Raw genomic sequence first — 18,779 nt, 5'->3', positions numbered from 1 at the left:
ATTCTCTACCATGTCTATCAATGCTTTTCTCTATTTTCAAAACCCTAGACTAGGGGAAAACAGTGAAAAGAAGTGAGAGGCATGTTAGAGTGATAGGGGTTTCAATGTTGAGCAGGTGGGGAGTTGGTGGTAGCGGACATGGAGGTACGGCGGTGGTGGCAGTGGAGTTGGTTCTGCAAACAAGGTGTGGTGGTGAAGGTGATGGTGAGGGTCGACTGTTTTGGGAAGAAGGGGGGTGTTTGGTTAGCTGGTATAGGGTTCGGGTGCTAGGGTGTTAGGCGGCTTCATCAATTGGATGAACAGCGAGGATGAGCCGTGGGATGTGGAGCTGGTAGGTAGATCGGACGGTGATGCGGAGGCAAGCGATGAGCGACCGTCGGATGAAGGGATACAACGAAACGAACGGTGCTAGATTAGGTTAGGTGCTGTAGTGTAAGGCGGGATATCAAACTTTGATGAACAGCAAGGGAGCAACCGTTGGATTCAACTACCATCTAATCTGAAGGCTTGGAATTTCAGCGCTGTGGTGCTTGGCAGAGACTTCAGATTTTGATGCTCTATGAAGGAGCGACCATCGGATGCTTCTGAGAACTGATCTGATGGCTGAGAACGGAGGCGTTTTTGTGTGTAGGAAATGAGGTTGTGCGCACCATTCTTCGCGGCTTCCTTGCGTGATTTCTCCCGGCTTTTCACTACTTCTCTGCTCTTTTGCTCCGCAAGTAATCCAGACTTTATTTATTACCTAAAAATGCAAAATTAATTAATAAAAATATTTATTCTTGAAAACAATGAAAATACAGAATATGGGATAAATGTAGAATTAATGCATAAAATGAGTTAAAATGCCAACAAAAAGGGATATATATACAATATTTGGCACTCATCAAATACCCCAAACCTGAATTTTACTTGTCCTCAAGTAAAACAAAACTAAGGAAATCCTAACTATACCACTGTCGCTGGTCTTCGAATGCATTTAGCGTATGCACTAAGCCTTTTAAACCACTAAGTGTCCTTAGTGGACGAGTTGAAGTCTCGTGAAGGTTGCTTAGAACGTACCTACAAAGTTCTAGGTCAAAATAAGCTCAGATTCCATCAAATGTGACATGTGCAAAACAGTTTAAGCTCACAGCAAAATGGAGATGTCAATCTAGCTATCAAAGGCACAATCCTAGCACTGATAACAAAAAAAAGACATGTGATAAGAGTGTAAAGTGTATCTACACATGTGTAAAGAAAGATCTGAAGTTATGACTACTAATCACCAAGAGATAGTTTCTCAGGCTAAGAACTGAGGTCGAAATCTAGCTAGCTGTCCGGACTTTACGAGAATTGTGAATGAGTTGGAGGTATTTCACAATTACTCGCGTTGTACATCAATGGCATACACCCTCCTTGCTTATTACAAAATAACAACAAAAGATGACTCTTTACATGACTCTTATTTACATTGACTATTCTCTTTTATTTTTGGAACAAGAGATGATGGAATTGATAAGTACTTGATTTTTTTTTATTTTTTTATTTTTTTTGATATTTTTTATTTATTTATTTTTTTTTGAACAAGGAAACACTTTTGATACAAACACAAAAGGAAACAAAAGATTACATGACACTTTGCAAGAGGTAGCCCTTTTTGATGCACCCAGTTAAATTCGATGGTTGTCTTTCTTAATGTAACCTCCACCTTCTATCCCAACCAACCAAAGAACAAGCTAGTCAAGTTTCGTTCAGTATTCTAAAGTGATTGGCAATCGTAACTTCCTATCAAACACCTTTAAGATCGAGGCCATACATGTATTGGTAGATCGTGCGCGTGCAAATTTCTTATCACTATGTGAATTGTGCTAGAATCAGGGTGCCTAAATATCTAGACTAAGACTCCTAATAAAAATACATATTTGCACAAGAGTCAACATTTCAAGGTAAATGAGCTCCATTTTTATGATTTTCTAATTTTTTAATTTTTTGAATTTGATTTTTCAATTTTTTTGGAATTTTTCAATTTTTTCAAAAAAGAAGAAGGAGTTCGTTTTCAATTATGGCAAATTATCATGGTATCTACTCTATACCCCCAAACCTAAACTAAACATTGTCCTCAATGTTTCAAAATATGGAAAGAATTAAAATGCAACATATGGAAAGGGACATGCTGAGTAGAGTAAAAGGAGAGAGAATACCCGATTTCGGCGAAAGCAGAATTAAAACTCCGTTATTCAGGGCAAAAATCCAACATATTTCAGCCGAGATCATATTGGATTAGCAAAATATATACAAAAGGAAATTTAACTAACACTTATCTACAAGAAGATTTTTTTTTTTTTTTTTTTTTTTTTTTTTAAGAAAGAAAATAAAATGAAGAAAATAAAATTTGTTTTTTTTTTTTTTTTTTTTTTTTTTTTTTTTTTTTGAAAAAGAAAATAAAATTTGGTTTTTGAATGGGAGCAAGCCCACTGTTTAAGCCTTTTGTGTTTGCTTTGGCTCCGCTTGGTTGAAAACTTTTGGTGGAACTGAGTCCAAAATCTCGGCCTAGAATTTGGGTACTCGGCCCACTAACGAGTTCAACTAGCGTGGTCGGTTACAAGCTCAGCTGGGTTTAAAAACCCAGAGTCCAAAATACAAGTCCAATGAAAGAATTTAAACAAGCCCACAAATTAAACAAACAAGCCCACAAATAAATTATTACAAACCCAACAGAAAATAAGAGAAGCCCAAAAGTTGGCTTTAATATTACAAGCCCACAATTAAAAAATTGGAAGCCCACAATTCGGGTTCTCTTAAATGGGTTACCTTTTAAGCACAGCCCAGCTGCTCTGATATTGTTGCAAAAACCCAGTTGGGCTTTGGTTCTTTTCCTTGGTGGCGTCCCAGCAGAGGAAAAACAGGTTCAGAAGAGCAGGTCCAACAGCAAATGAAGTGAAGCAGATGCAGATGCAAATGCTATGCAGTGAAATGCAAAAATAGCTAATAAAACAACAAGAAAAACACAGCACCAATCCCCGGCAGCGGCGCCAAAAACTTGGTGGGCCCGGAGATATGTATAAAATTAAGCGCAATAAAAACGGGGGCCTACAGTAATACCGCAAGTGCACGGTCGTCAGTTGTAGCTCGTGCAAGTACGGGTCGATCCACAGAGATTGGGAGTGTTTTGTAGTGTTCTAGCTATTTTAGGTTCTAGTTGCTATTGGGCTATGAAGCCTTTTGGCTTAAATTGGGCTTTGAGCACTAATGGGTTTGATAACAATAGAATGAACTGAGCTTGGGCTCAGTTAGTCTCTGAATTAGGCTTTTGGGTTAAGCCTGAATTGGATTGGGCCTTAATAATGAACTTGGGCTTTGGTCTTAAACTTAGGCTTGGGCTCAGTTGTACAAACAATAGACAGTGGGCTTAGAACTGAGAACTAGGCCTTGAACTGGACTGATGGGCTTTTGCTTGGCTGCAGGCTTGGCAGCAACAACAGCAGCAGCAGCAACAACAGCAGAGGCAACACAGAGAAGGCACCAGCAGCAGCACAAGGCAAAGATGGAAGCAGCAGCACTGCAAGTGCACAGTGCAGTGCAGGGAAGATGGGTTTGCAGCAGCAGCTGCACAAGCAGTGCACAGCAGCACAAGGCCAATAAGAAAAAAGGCAGTTAACAGGATAAGAAGTAGCAGCAGGGGAAGAAAACAGTGCAATGCAGCAGTGCAATGCAGCAAGGCAAGTGCACAGCAGCAGTGCAAGGCAAGTGCAAGAAAGCAAAGGCAATGCAGTAAACAACAACAATGGAAATACTAGACAGCAAAGAAAGATGACAATGAAGAAAACAATGTGAACAAGATAAATGAACCTAGGCCTAAGGCCAAGGGCAAGGGAGATGGTAGGAGATAGTAGCAGTGGCTCTAGGCATACCAATGGAATGGGAGGAGAATTAGCTTGCTATGAGCACTAATTTCCCCCATTGCTCAATCACAACAATGCAAGAGAGTTAAGCATACAAATGGAGTGGGAAGAAAACTAGCTTGCTCATTGTCACTAGTGAGCACTAGTTTCTCCCCACTGCTCAATCAAAACAGTGTACTGAAAGCTCTAACCTAGCATACCATCACTTCATGATAATGAATTGAAACACAGTGAGCATTTAAACTAACAAAGGCACATTAAACAGAGTAAACACTTAACAGGATTAACATTAACAGGAACATAACAAGAAATTAAAAGTATGCATATCAACAGGAACATAACAATCATGAACATAAATGAAATTGAACTGAAATTAAAAACATTAACAGGACATGAAAGTCCTGGATGCTGGCTATTCCAAGCATAAAGTTTTTACAACATCCCAAAGTTCCTATTTATACCCACAGACACAATTAGGGTTCTACCAAAAAAATCCCTAAAATCAAATAGAAATTAGGTAAATTATTTCTACCTAAATTGACAGTACAAATCAGACCCATATCTTCTATAATGCTCTTCCATGCTTCTCCCTAACAGTAATTAGAGCTTACTCGAAAATACCCAAATTAACTGAAATTAGGGTTTTGATTTTTTTTACCTAATTTGATGTAGCAACATCAATTTGAACTCGACCCATTCTTCTATTTGTCCTCCTCTACCTCTCCATGCCTTCAATTTCACTCTAGCTTCACCTAATTCTCTACCATGTCTATCAATGCTTTTTCTCTATTTTCAAAACCCTAGACTAGGGGAAAACAGTGAAAAGAAGTGAGAGGCATGTTAGAGTGATAGGGGTTTCAATGTTGAGCAGGTGGGGAGTTGGTGGTAGCGGACATGGAGGTACGGCGGTGGTGGCAGTGGAGTTGGTTCTGCAAACAGGGTGTGGTGGTGAAGGTGATGGTGAGGGTCGACTGTTTTGGGAAGAAGGGGGGTGTTTGGTTAGCTGGTATAGGGTTCAGGTGCTAGGGTGTTAGGCGTCTTCATCAAATTGGATGAACAACGAGGATGAGCCGTGGGATGTGGAGCTGGTAGGTAGATCGGACGGTGATGCGGAGGCAAGCGATGAGCGACCGTCGGATGAAGGGATACAACGAAACGAACGGTGCTAGATTAGGTTAGGTGCTGTAGTGTAAGGCGGGGATATCAAACTTTGATGAACAGCAAGGGAGCAACCGTTGGATTCAACTACCATCTAATCTGAAGGCTTGGAATTTCAGCGCTGTGGTGCTTGGCAGAGACTTCAGATTTTGATGCTCTATGAAGGAGCGACCATCGGATGCTTCTGAGAACTGATCTGATGGCTGAGAACGGAGGCGTTTTTGTGTGTAGAAAATGAGGTTGTGCGCACCATTCTTCGCGGCTTCCTTGCGTGATTTCTCCCGGCTTTTCACTACTTCTCTGCTCTTTTTGCTCCGCAAGTCATCCAGACTTTATTTATTACCTAAAAATGCAAAATTAATTAATAAAAATATTTATTCTTGAAAACAATGAAAATACAGAATATGGGATAAAATGTAGAATTAATGCATAAAAGATGAGTTAAAATGCCAACAAAAAGGGATAAATATATACAATATTTGGCACTCATCAGCTAACCTATGGAAATAGAAGGACGTAAATAGTGCAAGGGAAAGTGTACACTCCTCTTGAATAGGAATTCCATTTCTCATTCTTATGATGCACTCCCAAGCTAATTTCACGTAGAAAGCTCTTCATATCTTGTTGTTACATGATAATTTATCAGAATTCTAGTAAAAGCAACAATGTTATCCTAATCTCAATATGAAATGCTGCAAATGTTACATTTTTAACCCCTTGCTAAAAATGTTTTAGTTTTAGCAAGGTATCAAATTAACACTAAACTTTAGTAAATAAAAAGCCTATCATTCATGTTTCAGAATATATAATGTAGCATTTCGTGTTTGACACTGACAAAAAGATAAGTTCTTATGCAAGTGTGTAAGCGAACTTGACTACTTGAGGAAGGAGAACCATAATTTTTTTATTTTAGAACAACCACCACATAGCTCATCAACATATTAACCCCTGAATCCTGATCCCTCCATCTTTCACTGGGAAACCGTCAGAATTTATCAAATCCAACCTTTTCCTTACGTCGCCATCTTTCTCATGCCTTTCAACATCATCCGAGCATGGGTAAATTCTGCTCTCAGTTTTCATTTCATGTCTAAATACTCAGATATTTCCAATTTTCATCTTATCTCATAAGAAAGTGAAACACCTAATAGGTATAGCACTCAAAAGTAACAGAATCCCCATTATCACGCCTCCTCAACATCCATGGTCCAATTACCATAATGTCACAAAACATCTCGCTCTTCAAGCTTCTTATCTTACAAAACAGAGATGTGATTACATATCCCCAAAAAGAAGTCTGCCATTGCATCAGATTGTTCTACAATAGAGAAAATGGGTAAAAAAGAATCAACTCGGAGTACTGTAACGATTAAATGATGTCCGACTATCAACATATTCTCCTCTAAAGGAAAGTGCTGAGAAAACAGTATTAGTATCTGATTGATAGAAAACAATGTATAGAGATAAAAGGTTTTTTACATGTACACCTATGCCGCACTATATACTGGTATCTGAAGCATGTAAAGTTCTGGTTTACTCAAATAACTACACCATCTGTGGGAGTCGAACCCACAACTACATGGTTAAAGCCATGCGCTCTGCCATTTGAGCTAAGACAACAAGAAGAGAATGTACCTGACACCCTGCTTTATACACATTTAACCTCAACATTATGGTCTTAAGTTTGCTTCTGTCTTCCTTTCTAAACCTCCATCATCATCTTTGCAGCCATCCTCTAGCTCCTTAGTGAAACCTATGTTACACATTGATATCATACACAAAAACCCTTCAGCCGCTAACAAAACCGTAACCCTTCTCGTGCTTCAGAATTGTTTGTGGGATTATAGGTAGTTATATTAGACTGATGCCACTAACCTGCTAGCAGTCTTGGAAATGTTATATAATCAGGTCAGTGAGCGATTTTCCCATTAAGCAAAGATGCCAAATATAGGTAGCATCCATTGTTATTATATACAGAGACGATGCTAGCAACTCAAATACCAATACCCATAATTTTATGGTAGAATTGAACTCATTCACCACGACAAAGATGTCAGAATCATTGATGCTAACAAAATCATTGTTATAAACCATGGAAAAAAAGAATATGCCAACTCCACAAAGTTGAAATATATCGTACAAAACCAGACTCACAAAACTCGATAAGATAAAGTCAACGGAAATATCTAGGGATAGAATTATCTTACTTTGACTGCATCAACCTTTGCAGTACCATAGAAATACTACTGGGCTACTAATTATATCATTTGTCTAAGATGACCACCTCTGTCCATCTGTCTGCAATGTGACATCATTAGTATACCCCCACAAAGTTAAGCAGTCAACATTGTTATGTTTTATATGTCGATATACTATGCATTGAAAACTTGCTTTGGTAATATAATATCATCAATAACCTCAAGCAGAACAAACAGTAAAAGAATATATAACTTCTGCAATACTATCCAGAAGCTCTTGCAAGTTTGTTGCAGTTTTTAACTATTTTCATTTGTTTCACCAAGTTCTCTTTCATGCTCAGTAAGCAGCAGTGTAAGTAGAATCTGATAAAGATACTTGATCAGAATACCCTAAGTAAGATTGTCAATTGTTCTTAGGGGAACAATGCAATGCTTTTTGTCTTCCCTGGGTGCAACAGTTGTTTACTTCGCTCTTCTTCATCTAAACGGAAAATAAGCCAAACAAAGAAGAAAAAAAGAAGTCAAGATCATCGGTGTAGGATAGATAACAATGAATAAACCATTTATTATTACCTAATTAACATATATGAAGGCAAGATATGTCGTAGTCTAACCTAAAACGAAGGCCTTAACGCCATAGTAATTCAAATGTATATAAATGACACAACATCAGTCCTATAATTAAGCCCGGAAGAAATTTATTGCACTTAAAAAGCAAAAATAAAGGACTCCAGAATTTTGAGAATACAATCTTGATCATCTGCATCATGGGTCTTATATTATCACATTAGTTTTTAGAAACAAAATAACTAAGGATTTCATTGTTGTCTTTATTGATATTGACATGTATAACGGTACTCTATCTTTATTCTCGTCCGCTTAATCAGTTCGTCAAAAGATATATCAGACTATGGAGTGAATGGTTTGATTACTGAGTATCGATTCTTCCTTCAACTTGGAATAGATTCAAAAAAATTATTACTTTTTATATGTAAAATTCTTTTGTAGGGAGACAACAAATGAAGATTAGATGGAGAAAGAGAGCTTCAGTCAACACAGTCCTAGAAGCTAAGCTCCATTCATGCCCACTTATACTCCTAAGAGCCCATCATTCTACAAAAGGACGACGGCTACTTTCGGGACATTGACCCAGTCCCTCAAAGGAATGAAGCAAGGAAGATAAGGTTCAAGGCGATTGATAGCGAACATATGATCATTACGCTTCAACCGGGTTATTCTATTCCACCTCTTAGAAAGAAAAGAACTTAAAAAAAAATAACCAATAATCAAAATAAGATTAATCTAGAATAAAATCACCTCAATTCTCAGATTATTACAGAATATACGCCAACCTGCAGAAATAACCCATGAACAAAAACAAATCAAAAACCTAAAAACATAGTACATAGTACCAAAAATCAAAAAGATTTATTCTGCATAAAAACAAATCAAATAGGTATCACAAAATAATCTTACCTTTTTGGTATGCTTTGCCTGGCAGGCTTGTCAATACCTAATCAGCAATTGAAGAACCTATGTACAGAAATCAAGGATTCAACTTACACGGTGGAAAAACATGACAACGACATAACAAAAATAATAAATTGAATCACATAAATATGAAGTTCCTAAACCAAAATTCATATTTGAGATATTGTTGTTGTGACATCGAATTAGATACGAAGAACTCGAACGGATTATCAGAAACCAATTGGCGACAGTAAAATTTACACTCTTACAGGGAAGAAAATTACCTTTAGGCTGAATGTGTGCGGCAAGATCATGAAGATTTTAGAATTCTGATATGATTTAGCAATAAAATTGAACAAAAGCGAAATATTTAGCAACCAAGAATGAAATGTATAAAAATGATATTAACTATTTTTATTGATGATATTACAACATTGTGAATAATGTTGCTGAAATTTGGAACCAAAAATTCATTCAGCAAATTTTTTCTCAGTGAGCCGAGTGAGGCGGAAGCCAAAAACATAAATAAACCGAAAAATGATAAAACCAAACCAAGGAAAGAACAAAAAATATTAAGGGGTCAGTGAAACAACAAAATTTAGATTTTTTTGGATCTGGTTACTTAAGACCGCAAAGATAAATTAGCTTTGACGATTGCCCTAAATAGTTCCCTTAACAGAGATCTTAGTTTGAAGATAGTTGAACCCAAACAAATGAATTGATTAGTCATTCTGTGCAAATGAATTGATTCTCGCATACGTTAAGGTGAACAAATCCACATGGTACTTAGAAAACAGCTAAACCCAAATGTTTATATATAGCTCATCTTGCACCATGTGTTGAACATGTTGTGGCTGCTAAATCAAATTTCCCTAGTAACTACTACCAACTCTAATGCATGGAGACACTTGAGAATAGCGCCACCAAAAAGTATTGTTTTACTCTCCTGACATGAGAACAAATTATGTTAATAAAATAAAGATTGTAGAGACGCAAGAGAGGATTGAACATCTATGACGCTGACCATCATTTGATACTACAAACAATATGGGCATGGCAATTTTTGGATATGCAAACTCCAAATGACAGGTGTTCTTAACCGTGTCAATAAGATGGCACTCTACCATGATAGAATGCAATCAAAATTGCATGCACATATTCGTACATGGAAATATAAATCTGAGGATTGATTAACAGTGCATATTAAAGGTGCAAACCACTTATCAAAATAATTCACTCAAAAAAGTCACCCACTTAGATAAGGAGATTGAATAAACCCCATCAATTTACACATCCGTGAATTATCTAGCTAATGTTGTGTAGCTAAGTGAAGCATTACCTTCATTGAGTTAAGAGCTAAATCCAGCAAAAAGTTGTCTCCATCCTTGATTATAGATAATGGTGTAACATTTCATCGCCCTGCTGCAGAGTCTGTACCTGAAATAATCAAGCCAAAAACAATATCACAATAAACTCGAATATATCCTGGAACACTATTAACACAATATCACATTATGGTCTCTGCTTCTATTAAGGCTAATGCGGTGAGATCAGGCATGCTAATAGAGGAAAAGCAGCTTTATGATCTACACTGTCTCTCTTTAGCTTTTTCCACATAAACCAATTATGACCATCTACCAAATCCCCCATCGCACCTATGACCAATCGATATAGCTGTAGCATTCACATCAAATAAACCTTAGTTAGATCCTTAAAATAAATTCAAGTGATTTCAATAGTTCGAACTTTAAAATCACGGACATCTGCTATACAATCATAGTCAAAATCAAACTTTATACAATTAATGAATCAATTCACGAATACAAACACATTCGTTAACAACATCTTTCTCAAAAATAGGTTCTGGGCGATTCGTTGTCTCTCTACTCTAGGTTTTCCATTGGTCAATTTAAACAGCCCCAATCAAACCCGGAAAAATAAACAAAAACCCTAAAACAAATTCAGGACGTAATATTTCGATTTCAAATTGAGACAGAAGTTCGAATTTGGTGAAACACTTCTCTATGATAAAACTTTGCCTCCTAAATTTCCTAGAAACTGCAATTGGAAATCAATATGAGGAGCATATGGGGCATCAGTAACTCAACACAGATAGATAGTTCAGAAAAATTAAATTAGTGTTATCAACTTCTGCCTCTTAAATTTCCAGCAAACTTCAAGCAACCTCAATCAGAAAGAGAAAAATTAAATAAATAAAGATTTAAAAATTATAGGGTTTCAACATATTTACCTTCTAATTCCTATCCTATGCATCGTATTTTTGATTAAACCTTGCCTCCTGAGTCTTCGAAAAACATCAAGCACACAGACCGCATGAACAAAAGATTCTCAAAAATGTAGAGTTTCTGCGAGGTAGAAGAATAAGTGTAGCAGCAGAAAAAGAGAGAACGTTTTATGTGAACCAAATATATCACCCCGCCCTACTTCTGTCGACCCACACGAAACATAGCCGATCATTCCCAGCCGTCGAAGTCAAACTCGATCCGGCTTACCTGGGCCGCCAGATTACCCTCCCTGGTAAATCCTGTCCACTCTTTGACTCTTTGATCAAGGACATAAAGTGCACCTTTTTTTATAACAGTGATTTTTGAAAAGAAAACCTTCTTTCTATCTCTACTCCAATTCCTAGAATCTATTTCCGACAAGCCACACTTAAGAAAATGTTTCGCTAAACTATCCGCTATATAGTTACAATCCATTTTGATATAAAAGAAAGAAGAAGCAGCAAAAGAATTGGTGTTTTCTAAAGCCTTAAGAATAAAAGCTTCACTTCTCCAATTGACTGCAAAAGTTTTCCTCTTCATGCACTTTCTACTCCTGCGTCTTTTGTCCATTTAGTTGCTTCTTGGCAAGCTCTTGATTCTGCTTCTTCTGAACTTGTGCATCTTCCAGTCCCTCCTGCAAAATTCAGAATAGCTCCATTACAGTCTAACAATACAGCAGCATAAGCAAAATTCAAATTAGAATTATTAAAGGCAGCGTCAAACATAATATAATGAGGATTACTACCGGAATAATCATCCTTTCCAAATTTACAGTTTGGATGGGAACAATCACAACTATTTTTAGGACTATATCTTTGTATATCATTACTAGTGTTAAGAATTTTTTTAATTCTGTCTTAATCTTTTCTATCAGTTCAACTGGGTTTGCTTTAATGCCATCAAAAACCACTCTACATCTGTATTTCCATAAAAACCAAAGAATATAAGCATAAACTTCTTTATTATCCTTATCCTTAAGCCACTGCGCACACCAATCTTTAAAATCTAAAGAATTTCCATTATAATAGATGGTAGAGAAAAACAAACCCCTCCAAACAGCTTCAACAAAATGACAATTTAAGAACAGATGATTAGTAGTTTCACTCACTAGATTGTTACAGAGAACACATTGAGTATCAATTGGTATATGTCTTCCTAACTTATCTTTAACAGGTAAACAGTCACTGCAAGCTTTCCATAAGAACATTTGGACTCTAGGAATAACCTTAAGTTTCCAAATACCTATCCAATCTATTTTAATATTTAAATGATTCCTGTTACACAGGTAATTATAAGCAGATTTGACAGAGACTTCTCCATCACGAGAACCTATCCATTTTATGTTGTCATTGCCACCAACATTATTTGGTTCTATCAAATTAATCATCTGAACAGTATTATCATCAAACATCTCAGTTAGCATATTCAATTTCCAAGTACCATTACTATTTATAAGATCAGAGACCTTTTGGTTTAAATCAGGAAGACAATCTTATCTAGGAACTGCATTAACATTTCCTGGAATCCATTTCTCAGTCCAAATTTTTATTTTTCTCCATTGCCAATGTCCCAGCTGTGATTTTCTTTTATAATATCTAGACCTTTACGAATACTAGTCCAAACCCAAGATTTAACTCTCTTCTTCTTATAACTTAAGGGGTATGTGTTATTAAAATACTTACATTTAAGGATCAAAGACCAAATCTTATCAGAAAATTTGATTAGTCTCCAGGCTAATCTAGTTAGAAGAGCTAGATTAAATTTATGAGGGTTCCTAATTCCTAAACCACCACTATCCTTACTAGTGCACATAGCATCCAAGACTTTGATATATATACCTTTGTTGTTTTTAGTTTTTTTCCACCAAAAATCCCTTTGTAAGGCATCAACTCTATCTAAAGTTTTTTTAGGCAGAGAAAAACACATCATCTGAAACATACGCATCACACTAGTAACATATTTTATAAGGGTAGTTCTGCCAGCTTGAGAGAGGAATTTTGCTTTCCACCCCTGTATTCTATTATAGACTCTATCTAAGAGGTTTTGATAATTAAAAGATTTTGATCTATTAAAGAAAAGGGGGTGCCTAAATAGGTGTCAGTTTTAGTAATTCTACCTACTTTTAAAATCCTAGCTAACAATTTACAATGTTTATTTTGAACCTTTTTACTAAAGTATATACCTGATTTTTTGTAGTTTATGAGCTGGCCTGAAGAGTCACTAAAAATTTTAAGAACATCAAGCAAATTATGAGCTTGTTGAATACTAGTACTGGTAAAAATAAAGGAATCATCCGTAAAGAACAGATGTGATACAGTCAGAGAGTTTTTAGTAACTTTTATTCCAACTATTTTACCTAACTCTTCTTCGTAATTTAACAGGCTTAACATAACTACCAATTCTGTAAGGGCATTGCTATCCCGCATGGTCGTGCGGGAAGCCAACATAAGGTAGCAGCTTATTGACCATTCGATCTTATTATGGAAGGTTGTGTTATATTTAGTTTATCTTTCCAAGAAAACTACAACTGGAGAAATAATCATATTAGAGATAAGCCCCCGGAATTTAATCTTTTTGTCTTGTTCGCATAGTTGCTTATGGTGTTCTGAACGGAAAAAAGATGTGATCTTCTTCTACTACATACTTAGATATAGGACTGCCGGAAAAGGAAAAAAAAACTCATTTCTTTCTTCTTTTAAGTAATTATTCACGATTCAATGCGTGAACTATTTTTTTGTTTGATTTTCTTTATTCCGGGGTGAAGCTGTCTAATCAAAAATGCACTATCGTTTAAGATACATATGCCATGGACGTGACAGTATACGATCAAAGGAAGCTAACATTGCCTAACAACCAGTGAGGGCACATTTCTAAACTTGTATCGGAATTATATTATGTACCCTAATACAACCCCAAAATTAGATTGCCCCCTAAAATATTCCCCAATCAGAACCAATGGGTCTAGATAATTGATGAAATATGTATATAACTAATCGAAGAGGAAAGAATCTGGTGTTGGAAAACGATTAATAAAAAAATAATTTTTTAAAATTTTAATAAAAAATTATAATTTATTGTTTTATTTTGTGAATGAAACTTTTTAGTCCCACATCGTGGAGTTTCCAATTTTTAGTAGTTTTAAGAAACTATATAAACCTTTTAGTCCCACATCGGGGAGTTTTTCTTCTTAAGTTGTATTTGTCAATTATATAAAGAATTTCACTACTTTTGTAAAATCTATGGGAAAGGGGTTGCTCTATATTTTAGAGGGACCCCTAAGGGAAAATATTTTATAGCGGTTTTTAAGCATTCGCGATTTTCCTTAACGGTTTTTTTCGGAGTTGCCAAGCTCAAGTTGAGCATCTACTACATATGCTAGTAGTAGGTGTATTAGGGTGTTTTATCCTGGAAATATCCGTCCTGTGAGGGCTATAGCATCACTTTTGAGTGTAGCCGGGCGCTAATGTCTTAAGGACAGCGTGTTGAACACGTGACTCACTCTATTTTCCAAAGTTTTGCCTTGTTGCTGTTGCCGAGATACGGGGAGCTTGTTCGTTTCGTCAAAGCAATCACTTCCATTATAAAGGAGCTAAGTATCAATAACTTTTGCTTATTTGATTTTTCTTTGTTTTTGATTATTGTACCCAACAATCTTAAGACATTAATATTTGTAATAATCGAAAACGATTGATTGGTTTGTGAATCATGGATGTTAATTGTGGAGTGAAAAACAAAAACGAATTTCTGGTCAGCTGCAGAGTTGCATTTTTATCTTTTAATCTAGACGGAATTTCGATGAACCCTTTTGAAACAACGTAGTAGACATCCTGATAGTTACCCGCGTAAAATTTCAGAATTTTTCGAGTTGTAAAAGTATTTTTTTGATATTTTACAAAACAGAAAAACGTTTCTGAAAAATTCTGACGAGCAGAAAATTGTTGTTAACTAAATTAATTTTTGTGGGGTAACCATGAGTTTTTTGAAACGCTGATTCAAACGAAGTTTGTATATATAGATGTTATCTTCAAAACTCATATTTTACTTTCTGATTTGGAATTGTGATTTGTGAATAAAGGTGTCATCTCCGAGGGACATGGCTAATAGCCGCATGTGGTTGGAAACAAATCTTCCAAAGATGGCAAAGGTGAGAACATCGAACGCAACTCTAAGCATGGTCTTCATGATAAAGGTATATTTCGTAAACCTGAATCCGGAATTACTTTAGTTAAGGGTGAGTGTTATGTTTGTAAAATTCCTGGCCACGCGGCAGTAAATTGTAGACAACATAAAAACCTTAATATGTAGAAAGTTAATGCTAATTTAGTTGAAACAAACTAGAACGAGTTTGGTGGCATGATGTCGGAAGTTATTTTAATAACCAATGTGAGAGACCAGTAGGTGGACTTTGGAGCCACCAAGAATGTTTGTTGAAACAGAGACCTGTTCACCTCCTATCATAGGATAGGGGATGTCGAGAAACTCTTATTGAGTAACTCATATGCAATAGAGGTTGCATAAAAGGAAAAGGTCGAGCAGAAGCTCATATCTGTAATATTCTCACATTGAATGAAGTTTTCATGTTCCGAGCATATGCGAAAATCTTGTATCTTGTTCTGTTGTAGGTGGAAAAATATTTAAGATCTTAATTGAATCTGGAAAACTTGTTATAACTAGGCAGTGATTTTTTAAGCAAGAGTTATAGGACTTTGGGTCTATATAAGCTTAACGGAAAAACTTATGATGTGAACGTAGTTTATTCTTGTGATATCTTTGTGTGATTGATTGTTTTACGTGGTAGACTTGGAACCGTAAACTTATAAGTCAATGCTTAACTGGCTAGCATAGGCTTCGTACCCAAATTTAGTTTGGATTTTGAACACAAAAGTGAAATCTGTGAAGAATCAAAATATGCTATAAAATCTTTTAGCACAAATGTTCAGAGTAATTCTAAGCCTTTAAAATTAATTCAGTTAGGCCTAGTTGACATGAGTTCAACCCAAAACCACTGTGGTAAAAGATGGTTATAACTTCCGTAGATGATTGTACGAGGTACTATCTTGTATACTTGCTTAGGATAAGGATGACGCCTTAGAAGCCTTAAGATGTATAAACTTGAAGTTGGAAACCAATTAGAAGCCTTGAACATAACAACCGTATCCTTAAGGAGATGATAATTTCCATGTTGATTAGTTCAGGATTACCTGCGGCCTTGTGGGGGGAGGCAGTCCTCTTAACTAGTATATCCTGAATAAAGTACCCTTTTAAGAATCAGATGAAACTCCATATGGTTTATGGAACGGTAGATGACCTTCTTATGAATGTGTCAAAGTGTGGGGGCGTTTGACTAAGATTGTAATTCCTCTTCCTAAAAGAACTAGATTGAAACCAAAAATGTTGATTGTGTTTTCGTATAGGGTATATTGAGTATACTTCTACAAATAGATTTTTGGTTGTGTGTTCTGATTTTTTCTGACATTGGTGTGAATATTATTACGGAATCTAGGGATGCTGAGTTCTTTGAACATGTTTATTCTAAACCTGTACCTCATTAGAGATGTGTTGTTGATCCCCTAGATTTATTTCAAATAGTCAGAACTTATTTTAAAGGAAGATGAAGTTGATGTTGAGCCTAAGAGAAGTAAAATAATTAGACTTGAGACTTCTTATGAAACCGACTTCATAACATGCCTAGCTTAGTCTGAGCCACAGACTTGTAAAGAAGCCTTGATATCTACTGAAACCCCATTCTGGTAAGAAGCTTCATTTAGTGAAATGGACTCAGTCCGTTGGAACCAGACTTGGGAGCTTGCTAGTTTACCTCCAGGTTGTAAGACCATGGGATGTAAATGAGTCTTTAAGAGGAAACGATAGGTAGATGAAACTGTGGAAAAATATTAAGCTAAGTTGGTAGCTAAAGGCTATAAACTAAAAGAAGGTGTAGATTTCCTTGATTCTAATTCAATTGTGAAAATTACTTCCATTTGAGATACTAATTATTGCTTCCATAATGAACGTAGAGATACATCAGATGGATGTTAAGACAGCTTTTTCTAAAACCGTGAATTAGGTAAAGAAATTTACATAGATCAACCTGAAGACTTTGTAGTGAAAGGTTGTGAATACAAAGTTTGTAATTTGAAAAATCTTTGTATGGTTTTCAAATAAGCACGTAAACAGTGACATGGAAAATTTAATCATGTGATAATGGATAGTGGATTTAAATTAATGAATCTGACAAGTATGTTTACAAGTAACTTGTTAAGGATGTCTGTGTAATTGTATGCTTGTATGTTGATGATATGCTTGATACAAACATAGATGTGATCAATTCCACTTAAAACATGCACTGAATGAGAACATTGACTTGAAAGACTTGAGCCCTTTTGATGTAATCTTAGGGATGAGGATTAGAAGATAATCAAACATTTATAAGTCTTAGTCGTTCTCATTATGTTGAGTTGTGCTTAAGAGATACAATCAGTCTGATTGTAAACCTGCTTGTACTTCGTACGATTATTCTTGTAGTCTCAAGAAAAATAAGGGTAGTGGAGTATCTTAACTTGAATACTCAAAAGTTATAGGATGTCTGATGAATTTAATGAACTGTAAGAGTCCAGACATTGCCTATATTGTGAGTAAATTAAGTGGATATAATTGTAGTCCAGAGCAAGAGAATTCAGATGCACTGAGTAGAGTATTATGGTACCTAAAATACTCTTTTGATTTATGAAAGGTATCTTGTTGTCCTTGGGACTTTATGATGCAAACTGGATAGTTAACTCAGAGGAGTCTAAGTCTACGAGTGGATATGGTTTCACTCTAACATGTGGGTTTGTTGTTGGAAGATTTCCAAACAAACATATCGCTCAATTCATTATGGAATCTGAGAGTATTGCGTTAGATAAAGCATGAGAGGGGGACGAGTGCCTAAGATGCTTTTTAGAAGACATTCCTCTTTGGCATAGGCCTGTGCCAGCTATATCTATACATTGTGTTAGCCAAGCTATAATAGTTAAAGCTAAGAAATAACTAATCTCAATCGGCGTTATTTCCATTGATTGGATAAAGTCCAAGGAGAATATCGCGCAACCTTTGACGAAAGGTTTGTACAAAGAGATAGTTAAAAATGCATCGAGGGGGTTGGGGCTTAAGCTCATATATTAAACTTGCCATGAAGGATACTCAACCTTGCTGACTGGAGATCCCATGATCAAGGTTTCGAATGAGACAACTAATTTGTGGTGAGTAAAGGTAAACACTATCAGAGATTTTGATTCTCTGTCCCTTCCCTATGGTGTAGACGTGATAGTGTGACTGCATGTGGAGGATGACTTTTTAATAAGTCTTAATGAGTTCTATAGTTTCAATTTAAGATTGAAGTGGGGTGTATCAGTAACACTCTTTATGGAAACTCACCTATCTGAATGAGGAAGTGGGTCGCTTCCTGTGAGAATATGAGATGATTCTCTAGAGCATTCTGAGAAACAGGATACGTCCAGGGCCAAAACGGACAAAACGGCACGAGCTTGGCAGCAACCTTGGAGATATCATCCGTGATTGTTATCGCGAATTACATCAAATGCTAGGAGTTCAAGACATAGTTCACTGTCTCTAGCAAGTAATTCCGGTAATATCTCACTAAGCAAAGGTTCAAGACCTCATGGACACCTCTGCCTAAAATGGTATTTCCTGCGTTTTTTATATGATTTTCACTTTTGATGGTTTTGGTATTACTGGAACTTAGTACCTAAGGGTCACTAAGTGTTCACTGGTTCATGCTTTTTCAC

Source organism: Papaver somniferum, chromosome 3 (genome assembly GCF_003573695.1).
Source record: "Papaver somniferum cultivar HN1 chromosome 3, ASM357369v1, whole genome shotgun sequence".
Classification (NCBI taxonomy): domain Eukaryota; kingdom Viridiplantae; phylum Streptophyta; class Magnoliopsida; order Ranunculales; family Papaveraceae; genus Papaver; species Papaver somniferum.
The sequence above is the reverse complement of the archived record's forward strand: the minus strand, read 5'-3'. Positions refer to the sequence as shown.